Here is a 13,797-nt window from a genome sequence, read left to right as displayed (position 1 = left end):
CCTCTCCTTCTCTCTTCCTCCCCTCTCCTTCTCTCTTCCTCCCTCCTCCTCTCCCCTCTCCTTCTCTCTTCCTCCCTCCTACTCCCTCCTCCTCCCCCCTCTCCTTCTCTCTTCCTCCCCTCTCCTTCTCTCTTCCTCCCTCCTCCCCCTCTCCTTCTGTCTTCCTCTCCTCTCCTCCTCCCCCCTCTCCTTCTCTCTTCCTCCCCTCTCCCTCCCTCCTCCTCCCCCCTCTCCTTCTCTCTTCCTCCCCTCTCCTTCTTTCTTCCTCCCCCTCTCCTTCTCTCCTCCCCCCTCTCCTTCTCTCTTCCTCCCCCCTCCTTCTCTCTTCCTCCCCTCTCCTTCTTTCTTCCTCCCTCCTCCCCCTCTCCTTCTCTCCTCCCCCCTCCTTCTCTCTTCCTCCCTCCTCCTCTATCCTCTATCCTCTCCTTCTCTCCTCCCCCCTTTCCTCCTCTCTTCCTCCCTCCTCCCCTCTCCTCCTCTCTTCCTCCCCTCTCCTCCCTCCTCCCCCTCCTCCTCTCTCTACTGTTCCTAGCACTCTGCGGAGGACACAAGGAGACAAGTGAGCCCGTGGCAGCGCTGGAGGTAATTAGTGATCTTGATAATGGGGTGAGGGCGAGGAAGGTTGCCAGTGATCTGGCCTAATTGCTCAGATCCATGCCCGGGCTCCCAGCCGGACACAGAGCCGGATAATGGCCCTGGCGCTTGATTCAGACGTCTAACCGGCACGGCTCTTAGCCGCAAACGTGCCGGGGCAGCGGGGGGAGTGTGCGCTCGGTTGAGGGGTGTGGCGGTGATGACGCAAGCCAGCCTTTATCCCTCTTCACCTCAAAAGGGGGACCCATAGCCCAAACAAGTTGCTTCGCTTGATGACTTGCGGTCAATGAGTTTCCCAATAAAACCATACTGAGTGTGCGTGCTGTTCTGCAGCAGAGATAAACAATTAATGAACCGCTGGAGGGGCCAAGTCGTGGGGATTCAGTTTCATTGATCTCACGAGATCCAACAACCTTAGCTTCGGCAAAATGAGCCCTTTCAAAAATCTCACCAAAAACAACCCTCCCACACAAGACATTAACAACGAACAAAGCTTATCTTTCTTCGTTTTTTCTTTCACGTTATTTTAGAAAAATGAAGCCTCATACAACCACCCACGCCATCTGGACGCAGTCCTGCTCTCCACAGGGCCCGACGACCTTGAGAAGACCTTGAGAAGACCTTGAGAAGACCTTGAGAAGACCTTGAGAAGACCTTGAGAAGACCTAGTCTTACTCTGCTCTGCTGCGGGGCCACCCTGCAGGGGACAGCTGGAATGGCATTATCCACAAAGTTGGGGACACTCACCTGGAGGAGACAAAAAAAAAAGAGACAGAAAGAAAAGTTAGCAGCATGTCGGTCGAAGCAGAAGCACATCTAGGAGTGAGGGGGGGGTGGAACTTCCGTGTTTGAAGGAGCGCTCGTTTCCCGCCTCGACGGATGACGTCGAGCCCTCCTTTCCATCCTCACAATCTCCATCCTGACTGAAGCGACAAAACGCATCATCCTCGTACTCATCCCTTTCATTCCCCCTTCGTCTTTTTAACGGGCGGGCTCCCCTTGCTGTGACTCCACCTGACATCTCCAGCCTGGAGAGACAAGAACCTCCTCTGCTTCACCCTCCCCACCCTCTCTCCCCACCTTCTCTCCCCACCCTCTCTCCCCACCCTCGCTCCACCCGCAGAGGAAACCCTCCCCACCCTCTCTCCCCACCCTCTCTCCCCACCCTCGCTCCACCCGCAGAGGAAACCCTCCCCACCCTCTCTCCCCACCCTCGCTCCACCCGCAGAGGAAACCCTCCCCACCCTCTCTCCGCACCCTCGCTCCACCCGCAGAGGAAACCCTCCCCACCCTCTCTCCCCACCCTCGCTCCACCCGCAGAGGAAACCCTCCCCACCCTCTCTCCCCACCCTCGCTCCACCCGCAGAGGAAACCCTCCCCACCCTCTCTCCCCACCCTCGCTCCACCCGCAGAGGAAACCCTCCCCACCCTCTCTCCCCACCCTCGCTCCACCCGCAGAGGAAACCCTCCCCACCCTCTCTCCCCACCCTCGCTCCACCCGCAGAGGAAACCCTCCCTACAATCTCTCCCCACCCTCGCTCCACCCGCAGAGGAAACCCTCCCCACCCTCTCTCCCCACCCTCGCTCCACCCGCAGAGGAAACCCTCCCCACCCTCTCTCCCCACCCTCGCTCCACCCGCAGAGGAAACCCTCCCCACCCTCTCTCCCCACCCTCTCTCCCCACCCTCTCTCCCCACCCTCGCTCTCCACCCTCTCTCCCCACCCTCTCTCCCCACCCTCTCTCTCCACCCTCGCTCCCCCAGCAGAGGAAACCCTCCCCACCCTCACTCCCCACCCTCTCTCTCCACCCTCCTCCCCAGAGCCTCTCTCACACCACCCTTCTCACCCCCCGCTAGCTTGACTGGGAGGCACAATTAAGTGAGGACTTCTGAACTGCATGCGGGGAGGAAGAAATGGTAATCAGACACCAAACATATTGTTTTCTGCATCCCATTAAACCGTGGCCACTTTAAACATTTATCAAAAAAAGTATACTCTTTTTTTGGAAGCTTGCTCAAAGGGATACAATAGTGACAAGATAGTTATTTATAGGAAGAAGGGGAGAGACGCCCCGCCTCTTAATATCAGCCTGGCGCCTGGGAAGTGCAATTAGACACTGCTGTAATAATCAGCAATCTCGCATTTTATTAGGTTGACGTGTCAGTAATGGGCGCCCGCTACGGTCATCATGCCGATGGGTAATTGCAGAGACCGGGGGGGGGGGGTGATGGGGGGTGGGGGGTAGAGATTCTGACGATCGCCCCGGCCATCAGGAGAGAGGTATTTGTCGCTGTCAGAGTTTCCACGGGGGTGGGGAGAGAGGACGGAAAAATTGCTTTTTAATCAAGGAAGTCATCGTGTCTGAATCATGACACAGGACCTAGTCTCTCTCAGGACTGTTCCCGCCCTCATCCTCTCTCCCCACACCCCCTCCCTCCCTCCGTAATGTGTCACATTGAAAGTGCACTTGACAGACACGCTCTGCGGGGGGGAAGAGAGAGAGAGTGAGTGACGAGAACAGGGCTGAGGGAGGACCTTGGTGCAGCACGATGGCATGGTGAAGGTGCTTCTGTTCCTGATAGAGGGGATGGGTTCTAAATTCACCTGAAGGACGGCCGGCCAGAAGCTGAACGTGTTATTGGTTTGATCTGCTGAACGTGTTATTGGTTTAGTCTGCTGAACGTGTTATTGGTTTAGTCTGCTGAACGTGTTATTGGTTTAGTCTGCCCACATTAAAAACAAAACCGCTACTGCAAAAACCAGAGTTGTGTCAGGTTGATTTTGTTTTGTAACTATTCTGTAACTTTTAAAGTGGATTCACCATCCAGCCACAGAGCACGATTCTTCCTTTTTAAATGCAGACAGCGCATCTGACATCTGGGTTTGAGACTGGGAGGAGAGGGGGTGGGGGGCGAGGGGGGGTTCTCATTCAAGTCAAAGGTTCTCCTGCTGAGGGTGAAATCTGTGGAATAACAGCTTTGGAAAGCAGTTTGGGCGCTAGTGTCAAATATCAAAAGGGCAGTCCATTTTCGTCCTTTGTGGAGGCAGCAACGACACACGGCATTACCACACTGCCCCGCCGTGACGCTCTTTGGAGACGCATGCGTGTTGGCGACCGAGACAGCCTGGAGTGGTGGAGAGTGGGCGGGACGCTCGAGCACACAGAACAGCAGCCTGCCGCTGATACACAGTGAGGACCTACAGAACAGCAGCCTGATACACAGTGAGGACCCACAGAACAGCAGCCTGATACACAGTGAGGACCCACAGAACAGCAGCCTGATACACAGTGAGGACCTACAGAACAGCAGCCTGATACACAGTGAGGACACACAGAACAGCAGCCTGATACACAGTGAGGACCCACAGAACAGCAGCCTGATACACAGTGAGGACCCACAGAACAGCAGCCTGATACACAGTGAGGACCCACAGAACAGCAGCCCGATACACAGTGAGGACCCACAGAACAGCAGCCTGATACACAGTGAGGACCTACAGAACAGCAGCCTGATACACAGTGAGGACCCACAGAACAGCAGCCTGATACACAGTGAGGACCCACAGAACAGCAGCCTGATACACAGTGAGGACCCACAGAACAGCAGCCTGATACACAGTGAGGACCCACAGAACAGCAGCCTGATACACAGTGAGGACCCACAGAACAGCAGCCTGATACACAGTGAGGACCCACAGAACAGCAGCCTGATACACAGTGAGGACCCACAGAACAGCAGCCTGATACACAGTGAGGACCCACAGAACAGCAGCCTGATCCACACATTGAGGACCCACAGAACAGCAGCCTGATACACAGTGAGGACCCACAGAGCCGTGCCACACACGTCCTCCTCCACGCCTTCCTTTACGTTCCAGCGCCAGCAAGGCCTTTCTTAATGCAGTCAGGTTGTGTATCTCAGAGCCAACATTTCTGTCCTCAAACAGTTCAGAGCTCTTTGAAAACATTCTGCTCATGATGCCTGCTTCCTGCCTGGTATTTCTTTTCTTGGTGTTCAGTCTCACAGAAAGAGAGAGAGAGAGCGAGGGAAAGAGAGCGAGAGAGAAAGAGAGAGAGAAAGAGGGAGATGGAGAGAAAGACAGGGAGAGGGAGAGAAAGAGAGAGAGAGCACACAGAGATGGAAGGCAGTTGAAATGAAGGGGTGAGCTTCTTTCAGAGGCGGGCCATGGAGGTAGCAGGTGGGAGGGGAACAGGCACCGTCTGACAGCTTGTTTGTGACATGACATGTTTTCTAGCTGAGTGCTCGTTGCAGGAGATGGTGGAACAGTTCAGAGGCCAGATTGATCCCTCGGTGAACAGCTAACACACTTCACTTCAAGGTTAAAAAAAAACAATTAGGACAAATCACAACATTTTTCCATTAGTCCATATTCCAAGTCAACCGTAGGTTATAAAATGGCGATGAATAACAATCGATATCAAGATGTGAACCAAATTATTTTCAACACTCTACATAAGCCTCGATATTCCACAGTTTTGACCATGGATGATTGTGATGTGGAGTATTGTCCGAGAAAACAATCGTTGAACGAGGCCTACACTTAAGAGGCTGCTCGAAACATTCAACTGCAGATAGGAGGACCTGACAGTGGACTCCCATAGTTTAGGATGGATAATTCAGCAGGTGTGACTAACTGTAGAGAGATGCTCTAGTCCTTCACTCAATACTCGATGGGAAAAAACTGTTGGCATGGCGAAGGAGAAGACACAGGAGGTCTCTCGCCCGAGAGCAGTATCAAAGGCAAATTGTCACACAATGTGACCCAGATTTCATTTTTTGCTCAACATTGTCAGGAGCAAGCGTTTGATTACACACGGCATCAATAATAAAACATCGTCTGGCTGGATAACAAAAGAAAGAGACAGTTATGGAATTAAAATGAAGGTAGAAATGTACATATGCTCAAACTGTTCTTGTTAAAGTTTCTTTGAACAAAACTATGAATCTGATTCCTGCATAATGTGTGGCATTGTCACAGACCATTTTTCTTTTCAAATGCTAATTTCAAGCCCAACGACAGTGACTGATTCCCCTAAATCAGAACCCTACAAGTGATATCCTTTTGGCCGATGAAGCACCCACATGAAGCCAACATACTACTACTTAACAGGCAGTTGCTAAAAGCAGGGGGAAAACATGGAATAACCGTGAGTCTTTCATGATAAAGTTAACATCCGGGAGTCACCTGCCCTCACAGTGAACTCCCGCTGCTGAAAGGTGCATTCAAATGTTCCTCTGGGCAGCAAGATCAGTTTGATGCTAATGCCACAGAGTTGCCTGTCATTTTGTCTCCAATCCTCAAAGGACTCACACACACACACACACCCGTTAAGATATGTTTCCTCTCAAAGCACCCTCCCTTCATCCCTCCTTCAGGCCCTCTCCATGGCCTGACCTTTGGCTAGATTGCTGCAGCTAGTTAGCATGAAATGTCTGCAGGTCTGAGATAAACCCCGGCTGAGATCAGCAGATGAAGGGAGGATAGGACTGGGCATGTGTGATCCAAGGGATGTGGGAGGAGGGATGGAAGGAAGGAGGGATGGAGGGGTAGCTGAAGTGATAGAAGGGTAGAGGGATGGATGGAAAGCAGGATGGAGGAATGGATGGAAGGAGGGAAGAATGGAGGGATGGAAGGAAGGAGGGATGGAGGGGTAGCTGAAGTGATGGAAGGGTAGAGGGATGGATGAAAAGCAGGATGGAGGAATGGATGGAAGGAGGGAAGAATGGAGGGATGAAAGGAAGGAGGGATGGAGGGGTAGCTGGAGTGATGGAAGTGGAAGGGTAGAAGGATGGATGGAAGGAAGGTCTCTCTCCATCCATCTGCGGCCCCTGCAAGTGCCGAAGGCTATACTCTGCCTGCTGGGTCTGCTGTAATCGGGATGCTATCCCTGAATCTAGGGGAGCCCTGTCAATCCTCTCATCTTCTCCCTGTGGGGTCTCCCAGTTCACTGCACAGCTGATCCAATCCCATCTAGAACAATCTCCCCTCACCCCCAGCTAAAGACTCTCCAGCCAACACACATTTTGCAGGGATATGAGGACTGTGTTGACAAATGTGTTAACCCTCTTTTTGAGGCAGCAAGTGCTTGACGCTCCTGACGAGTTAGTCTTTGGGCTGTCATGTGTCGCGCTACTGGGCTGACAGGAGATTCTGCAGTTTGTCTTCTCAGACTCTGAGAGGAACCGTGTCACAAGCCATCTGGCGCAGAGAAACCAAATAAGACAGGAAGTCTCCTCTTCAAATGTTAATTACCGCTCAACGCAACCAGCAAAGAATCCAGCTCACGCTACGACAGGATGAGAAAGACACGGGGACAGACGGGGGTCTTCGGTCAAACGTTCTGGTCGTTAAGGAGGGTTAGACAAGCGGCTGTCATGTCAGAGGAAATACAGTGGGACACACACCACCTTGACCCATATAGGCTTAATACAGATAACCGAGCAGGGACTCTCTCCCAGAGGTGAACACTTGACAAACCGACACAGGACTTCAGATGTCAAACGGTTCAACCCGTCCCAACTGTCCACTTTCAATCCAAATCGGCCTCTCTCTCCTGCCAGCGATGTGAGCGAGCGAGCGGGAGACGTGAAGAGCGTGACACGCTGACAGCGGTGGAACTTATCGGTCGGTGGAACTTATCTGGGACGGCCAGGGTCGTCTCCCTCCTGCTGGAGAGGCAGCCAGGGAGCTGTGTGACCCGCAGTGTCCAGGGACTCCCTCCTGCAGGTCCCACCGTCCAGACTCAAGCTCCTGTCACCAGCCAGAGCTTTCAAAGTTGACGGCCAAAAGAGAAGCCAAGGTTAAATCCTCAAACTTTGATTTGTATGATTTAGGAATACGGGCTCTGTACTGTACACTAGCCCTAACCCTAGCCCTAGCGCTACGCTAGGCTGCGGAGGGTTGATCTCCGGCACTGCCATGCAAGTGAGGCGAGGGAGAGATTTCCTTCTGTGGTTATAAATTGTGTTACTGAGAGAAACGTCCCTTCAGACAGCTCTCCCTTCAGACTGCACGGGCCCACCCTGCCTGGTAGTACGATGCTTATAATGCAAATAGGAGGAGGGGGGGATGGCGTGCCATTCAAATCCTGACAGTCAATTAATTTAAGCAACGCAGACAGAGAGATTGAAGAAGGGAGAGAGAGAGAGAAAGGAGAGAGGGAGATAAAAGAGAGAGAGATGGGGAGAGGAGAGAGCGAAAAAGAGAGGGAGAGAGAGAAAGAAGGGATAGAGAGAGAGAAAAGAGAGAGAGAGATAGAGAGAGAGAAAGAAGGGATAGAGAGAGAGAGAGATAGAAGGCGTCTCCATGTGTTTGTCACAATAACAACTGATGCTGGAATCCAAGGGCTCATAGTGGGTGGTTAATCCGAAGCATTCAAATGCCGCCACGGCGAATCGCAAGCCTTGATTGATGCATGGGTCCCTTGCTTTTCTCTGGCCCGGTGACAAATCATGTACTATTCCACTGCATTAGCAAGCCTCTCCTCTGCCTACAACACACAGCACTCTGGACTGTTGAGATATTTTCTGATTTATGTATTCATATTTCTAAGCCATTGACAGAGATAAAAGGAAAATAGGAGGGTGTAAACGTTGCTGAATTGAGGGCGTAATCTGAAAAAATCCTCCTCTTTGGCTTCCTGGGCGTAATGCAGAGAGGTGTGGTGTTTAGTTAATCTGGTTATCTGGATGGGTCTTCAAGCACATGGCTGGGTTGAGCTCTCAGACAAATGAGGAACATATCTCTTCCTATCTCCTCATCCCCCTATCTCTTCCTATCTCCTCATCCCCCTATCTCTTCCAATCTCCTCATCCCCCTTCCTATCCCCCTCTCTCTTCCTATCTCCTCATCCCCCTATCTCTTCCTATCTCCTCATCCCCCTATCTCTTCCTATCTCCTCATCCCCCTATCTCTTCCTATCTCCTCATCCCCCTATCTCTTCCTATCTCCTCATCCCCCTATCTCTTCCCTCCTCAGTCCAAGCTCATACCCCCTGTAGGGCTGGGAGGAGGGGTTGAGGAGTGCCACAGGACAAGAGAGGAGGAGGAAAAGAGATGTTTTGTGATCTGACCCGGCTCTGCTCTTAATAAAACAACCCTGATCTCTGCGGGGCCGCTCAGCGCTGTTTGCAATTGATTAGCATCCCAGGCTGCTGCCCAGGTCACAGCCCAATGTTAGCTTGACGGATGTCCGAGAGAGTAAACGCAATCTCGATAAAGAGGTTCATTTCAGGGTCAATTTGTCTGTTAAGAGATGCAGTCCATGGCAGAAAACCTTTATTTTCTTCATGTCCCACTTTCAGATAAATACATATTGCAGAGTCGCCTTCAGACATGAGATATTTAGAGCTATACTTCCACCCTCAACAAACCAAGTTTGAGGTGAAACCAGACAACACAAACAAAATAAGTTTGCGGTTTCTGTTTTATTTACGAGCTGCTCCAACGCTTTGTCTGGTTTTAACCGAGATGCCGGCGGAATAATTCCAGTAAACTGCCGCACAACAAACATGTCATGGACCAAGACTGGCATCAGATCACACAAAACCTGTCTCCTCGTTAGTAAACGTAGCTGTGCGGCAACAGCAAATGTGACTCTCATACCGATTGACCAAAGGAGACACAAACGCTAATCGATTGCTACACCCAAAAAGGAGCCGACGCCGCCATTGTATGACAGAACAACGGTGGAGACTAAAGCACGAGAGAAAAGGGAGTCCCATATTGATTGTCTCTTCAAAGCAGATGGCACATTTGGAGTACGGAGTCCAACGGTCCCGGGCGTTGCTCTTCACCCTCATCAAGCCTTGATGTGGAAGATCTGTCAGATCAAATGTCGAGACACCACTTTGGGATGTGAATGGAAGCGCACCCTCGCTTTGGTTTTTAATAAAGAGAATGACTGTTTGAAAACCTTTTATTTTATCTTTGGGGCGGAGGGGGGGGCTTGAAAGTTTTGTTGAAGGAAACACGGTAAGTTAAAACAGTCCTACTAATGTCCACAACAGTCTTTCAGCCTGACCTTCCTCCCTTGCACCTAGTGAACTAAGAAAGCATCTCATCGCACAGATTTGTCACTCCGCTTGGTGCTGAGGAGTGACAGAAACACCCCAGTTAGCACAGATGCAGAGAAGATATGGAAGAATAACAGCCTCTAACACAAGGAAATGACTTGACGAGGGAAAAGTTAGTTTGCAAATGGCCCTTTTTCTGTCAATTACATTCAGTAATGTATTTGCCCAGAGTAGCAGGAGCTAATCGATGCATTTGAACATACCATCAGGCAGGAGAGAGGATCAGTGACAGAAAGAGGATATGGGAGGCTGAGAGAGAGAGAGAGAGAGAGAGAGAGAGAGAGAGAGAGAGAGAGAGAGAGAGAGAGAGAGAGAGAGAGAGAGGGGGGGGGGGGATGAAGTGCATGTGGTACGAGTGCATTCCAGTTCATGGAGAGCCATGAGGAACAGAGAAAAAGAAAGAAGAGCGATTGACGAAGACAAGAGAGAGGTGAAGAAGTCTATTAATGTTTAACAGCTGGCGGTTGTTTTGAGAATGTTTATTTAGCAGCTGCAGATAGCAAGGAAGCTTGGCTCCCGTTTGCGCTGGTACCGCTGCGTACGTCCAGCTACACCACATCACTCACTGAGTTTAAATTATTATATATATATATATTTTTTTTTTTTTGCTTTTTGTTCTTAGCTTTTAGACAGAGAGAAACTCATCTAAATAAATTTAAAAAAAAAACAAAAAAAACGTTGAGAGCATGTAGAAAAAGAAAAAAAAACAATAAATAAATATTTATAGCCCAGTTACCCAAACAGACACACTTAACAGCGCTGCTAAATTAAAACATCTGTGCTGTCCTTGACTTGCTGACAGGCCTAGACGGTGTGAGGGGTACCGGGTACAGCCGGCCCACCTCCCAGGACGCTCCGTCTGCACTCCCGGTAGACGACAGTGACTTGACGCACTGCAGGCTCACAGACAGTCGCTAGCTACGTCACATCTCCACGCCATTTTGCCGGGCTGTCTCTGGGTTTTTTTTTTACAAGCTTGTTAGCGTGTGACGAGGGTGTTTGTTTTTCACACGCCATCAGAGTAACTCCTCGGCCCGTCTATGCAGCAAGGTGTGCTGCCACGGTGATTTATGAAACCGCCAAGGCGCCAAAACACTAGGATTTACACTTCAGCGGACTGAGCTCACTTAAGGTTAGCGAGGAGGCAAACGATTTGTGACACTTAAGGGGGTATTTTTGACGCAAAGATCCCTCCGAAATGTGTTTGTGATTGTGCAGAAGCAACGGACTGTGTGTGCTTCTGAGGAGGTTGGGAGTACTGGGGTTGTGTTCCCATCACCCTCTCCCGACATCAGTAGCAGTTTGTGTTGGTCGGAGGTAGACCCAGAGAAACGGGGGAGGGAGGGAGGTAAGAGGTGGTGGAGGATGGGCCATATTTTTAGAATCAGATGGGAATTGCAAGAGAGTGCGGAGAGATGGAAAGCCAGGCACAAACGGAGCCCCAGCCCATGTCTCAAGCTCTAATGCGCTTGACTACACTTAGCAGAGCCGGCCATGCGTGGAGAGATGCACACTGGGGATGCTGCCCTGCAACTCAGCTTAGGGGCTGGGCCTCTGCCTGCCTGCCTGCCAGTCTGCCTGCCTATCTATGTGCCTGTCTGTCTGCTTGTGTGCCTGTCTGCCTGTCTGTGTCTGTGTCTGCTTGTGTCTGCCTGTCTGCTGCCTGTCTGCTGCCTGCCTGCTGCCTGCCTGTCTGCCTGCCTGTCTGCTGCCTGCTGCCTGTCTGCCTGTCTGCTGCCTGCTGCCTGCCTGTCTGCCTGCCTGTCTGCTGCCTGCTGTCTGTCTGTCTGCTGCCTGTCTGCTGCCTGCCCGCTGCCTGCCTGTCTGTCTGTCTGCCTGTCTGCTGCCTGCTGTCTGTCTGTCTGCTGCCTGTCTGCTGTCTGCTGCCTGCCCGCTGCCTGTCTGTCTGTCTGCCTGTCTGTCTGGCTGTCAGAACGCAGGTGCTCCTTCCACGTGGCCTTGCACTGTTGGCAAGCAGCTGGTCCCAAGTGTCGCCAGGAAAAAGACATCTTTCCCGGACAAAAATCCCACGAGACAGTAAAGTATACCAACTTGGCATTAATACAAGTGTGCAGTGTCTCTAGCTATATCAAATAAAATAAAACCCCACAGTTTGTGTTTCCCTTTGTGTGGGAGGGAGCTGGAAGGAAGTCATCATTAAGTCCTGGAGATAAACAACAAAGATAAACAACAAAGCTTGCTATTCTCTCCGGTTCTTCAGAGCTTTGAGGGTGTCTCAGAGGTGAAGGAGGGCTGCAGAGAGAGCACAGTCATTCCACAAGAAGGGCTCCCCACAGCTCCACTCCCTCCCTGCCTCAAGCCACAGCTGCATTTTGAAGCAGGCATCACAAAGGCCACCCCCTCAAGGCAGAAAGCAGAATCCATAAAAGAAACTCCATACATCCTCATTTGCCCCGGCAGGGTTTCCACAACTCTTAGTTCTGTATCCTGTGTGGCCAATCTCCTACTTGTCCAAGCCTGTTTAAAAGGGGGGATAAATAAAAATAAAAGGTTGATGAATCTTTGATTGAAGTCATTTAGTGCTTAAATGTAAGCATTGGAACTTTGAGCTCCTAATTTCAGTTTGGGTTGAGCTGTCTCATTGGTCTCAGCTGGAACAGTGACTGTGACAGAGGCTGTGGAATAAGGAGGCAGGGGAGGAGGAGGAGGGGAAGAGAGTGATAGAGGGAGGAGGAGGAGGGGAAGAGAGTGATAGAGGGAGGGGGGGAGGGGGAGAGAGGAAGAGAGTGATAGAGGGAGGGGGGGGGAGAGGGAGGGGGAGGGGGAGAGAGGAAGAGAGTGATAGAGGGAGGGGGGAGAGAGGGAGGGGGGAGAGAGGAAGAGAGTGATAGAGGGAGGGGGGAGAGAGGGAGGGGGGAGAGAGAGAGGAATAGAGTGATAGAGGGAGAGAGGGAGGGGGGAGAGAGGAAGAGAGCGATAGATAAGAAGAAGAGAGCGAGCTCTGACCCTGGAGGGGGGGGGGGGGGCTGCGGGGTTCATCCACGGAGCAGGGAAGGGAGGCTCGACATGGCTGGGGGCACCCAGGGGCACCCAGAGACAACCAGAGACACCCAGAGACAACCCCACACAACAAAATAAGTTCACTTTCTTCTGACTGTTATTACTCAATTTTAATCCTCCCACATTTGAAAGAACCAAGTCGCATATAAAGCAATCCACTTTGTCTTCTGCTTATTAGTAAGCTGGCCAGCAGCTTTAATATAGTCTGAATGCATTTGTACTCATTACACGAGGAAATATCAAGCTGTTGAGAAGTTTCGCTTGAACTTGCTTCCGAAATGATGTTTCATTCAAGCTAATTACCCTCGATAAGAGAAAGAAGTGTTCAAGCTCCAAACAAGGAGTTTACTCCATGATCTAACGCAGAGGTCTTCAACCCTGGTCCTCAGGGACTCCTTGTCCTGCACGTTTTATGCTGGGGACACACTAAACTATTTATAAGATCTTCAAACTGTGAGAGACCACACACATGAAGACAAAAAATCCTAGATTTAGCCGTTTTGCTCCTACAGTGTGTGGTGTGCCATGATTTGACAAAGACAAATCACAAGACACAAGAAATCTCGCAAAATCTCTCGAGATTTAAGGATAAGCATGGCGGACGATATGCAGGAAGAAATTGCGATTAAAGTCTTTGCAATGATTTTACAGAAAATTCACGGAAAAAAAGGGTTTGCTGTTGCCACAAATCAATTCCATTTAGCGTTGTGCTGCGCCGTGACTGTTTGTTATGCTTCTGTCTTCTCTCAGCTTGCTTTCTGATTGGATATAATTTTGTTTCACGTGATAAACTCTGCGTTTGTCCTCGGGGTTCCCCCCATACATCAGGATTTCTGATCGCAAATATTCAACATGTTGAATATTTAGGATTCGCAATCAGGGCGCCTCCGACGTCCTTCCGAGCAGATTCGGTCACTCTTGACACACCTCACACCAAGGGAACATCTGATAAAATAATCTGTAGAGCCATCAAGATGTTACCTAGGATTGTCAGAAGGGGCGAAATTGGCCCGATTATCCTGTAGTGTGTCCCCAGCATAAGATGTTTCCCTGCTCCAACACACCTGATTCAAATGTATGGGTCG

This window comes from Hypomesus transpacificus, chromosome 20, assembly GCF_021917145.1.
Source record: "Hypomesus transpacificus isolate Combined female chromosome 20, fHypTra1, whole genome shotgun sequence".
In the NCBI taxonomy this organism is placed as follows: Eukaryota; Metazoa; Chordata; class Actinopteri; order Osmeriformes; family Osmeridae; genus Hypomesus; species Hypomesus transpacificus.
This window is presented reverse-complemented; position numbering follows the sequence as displayed.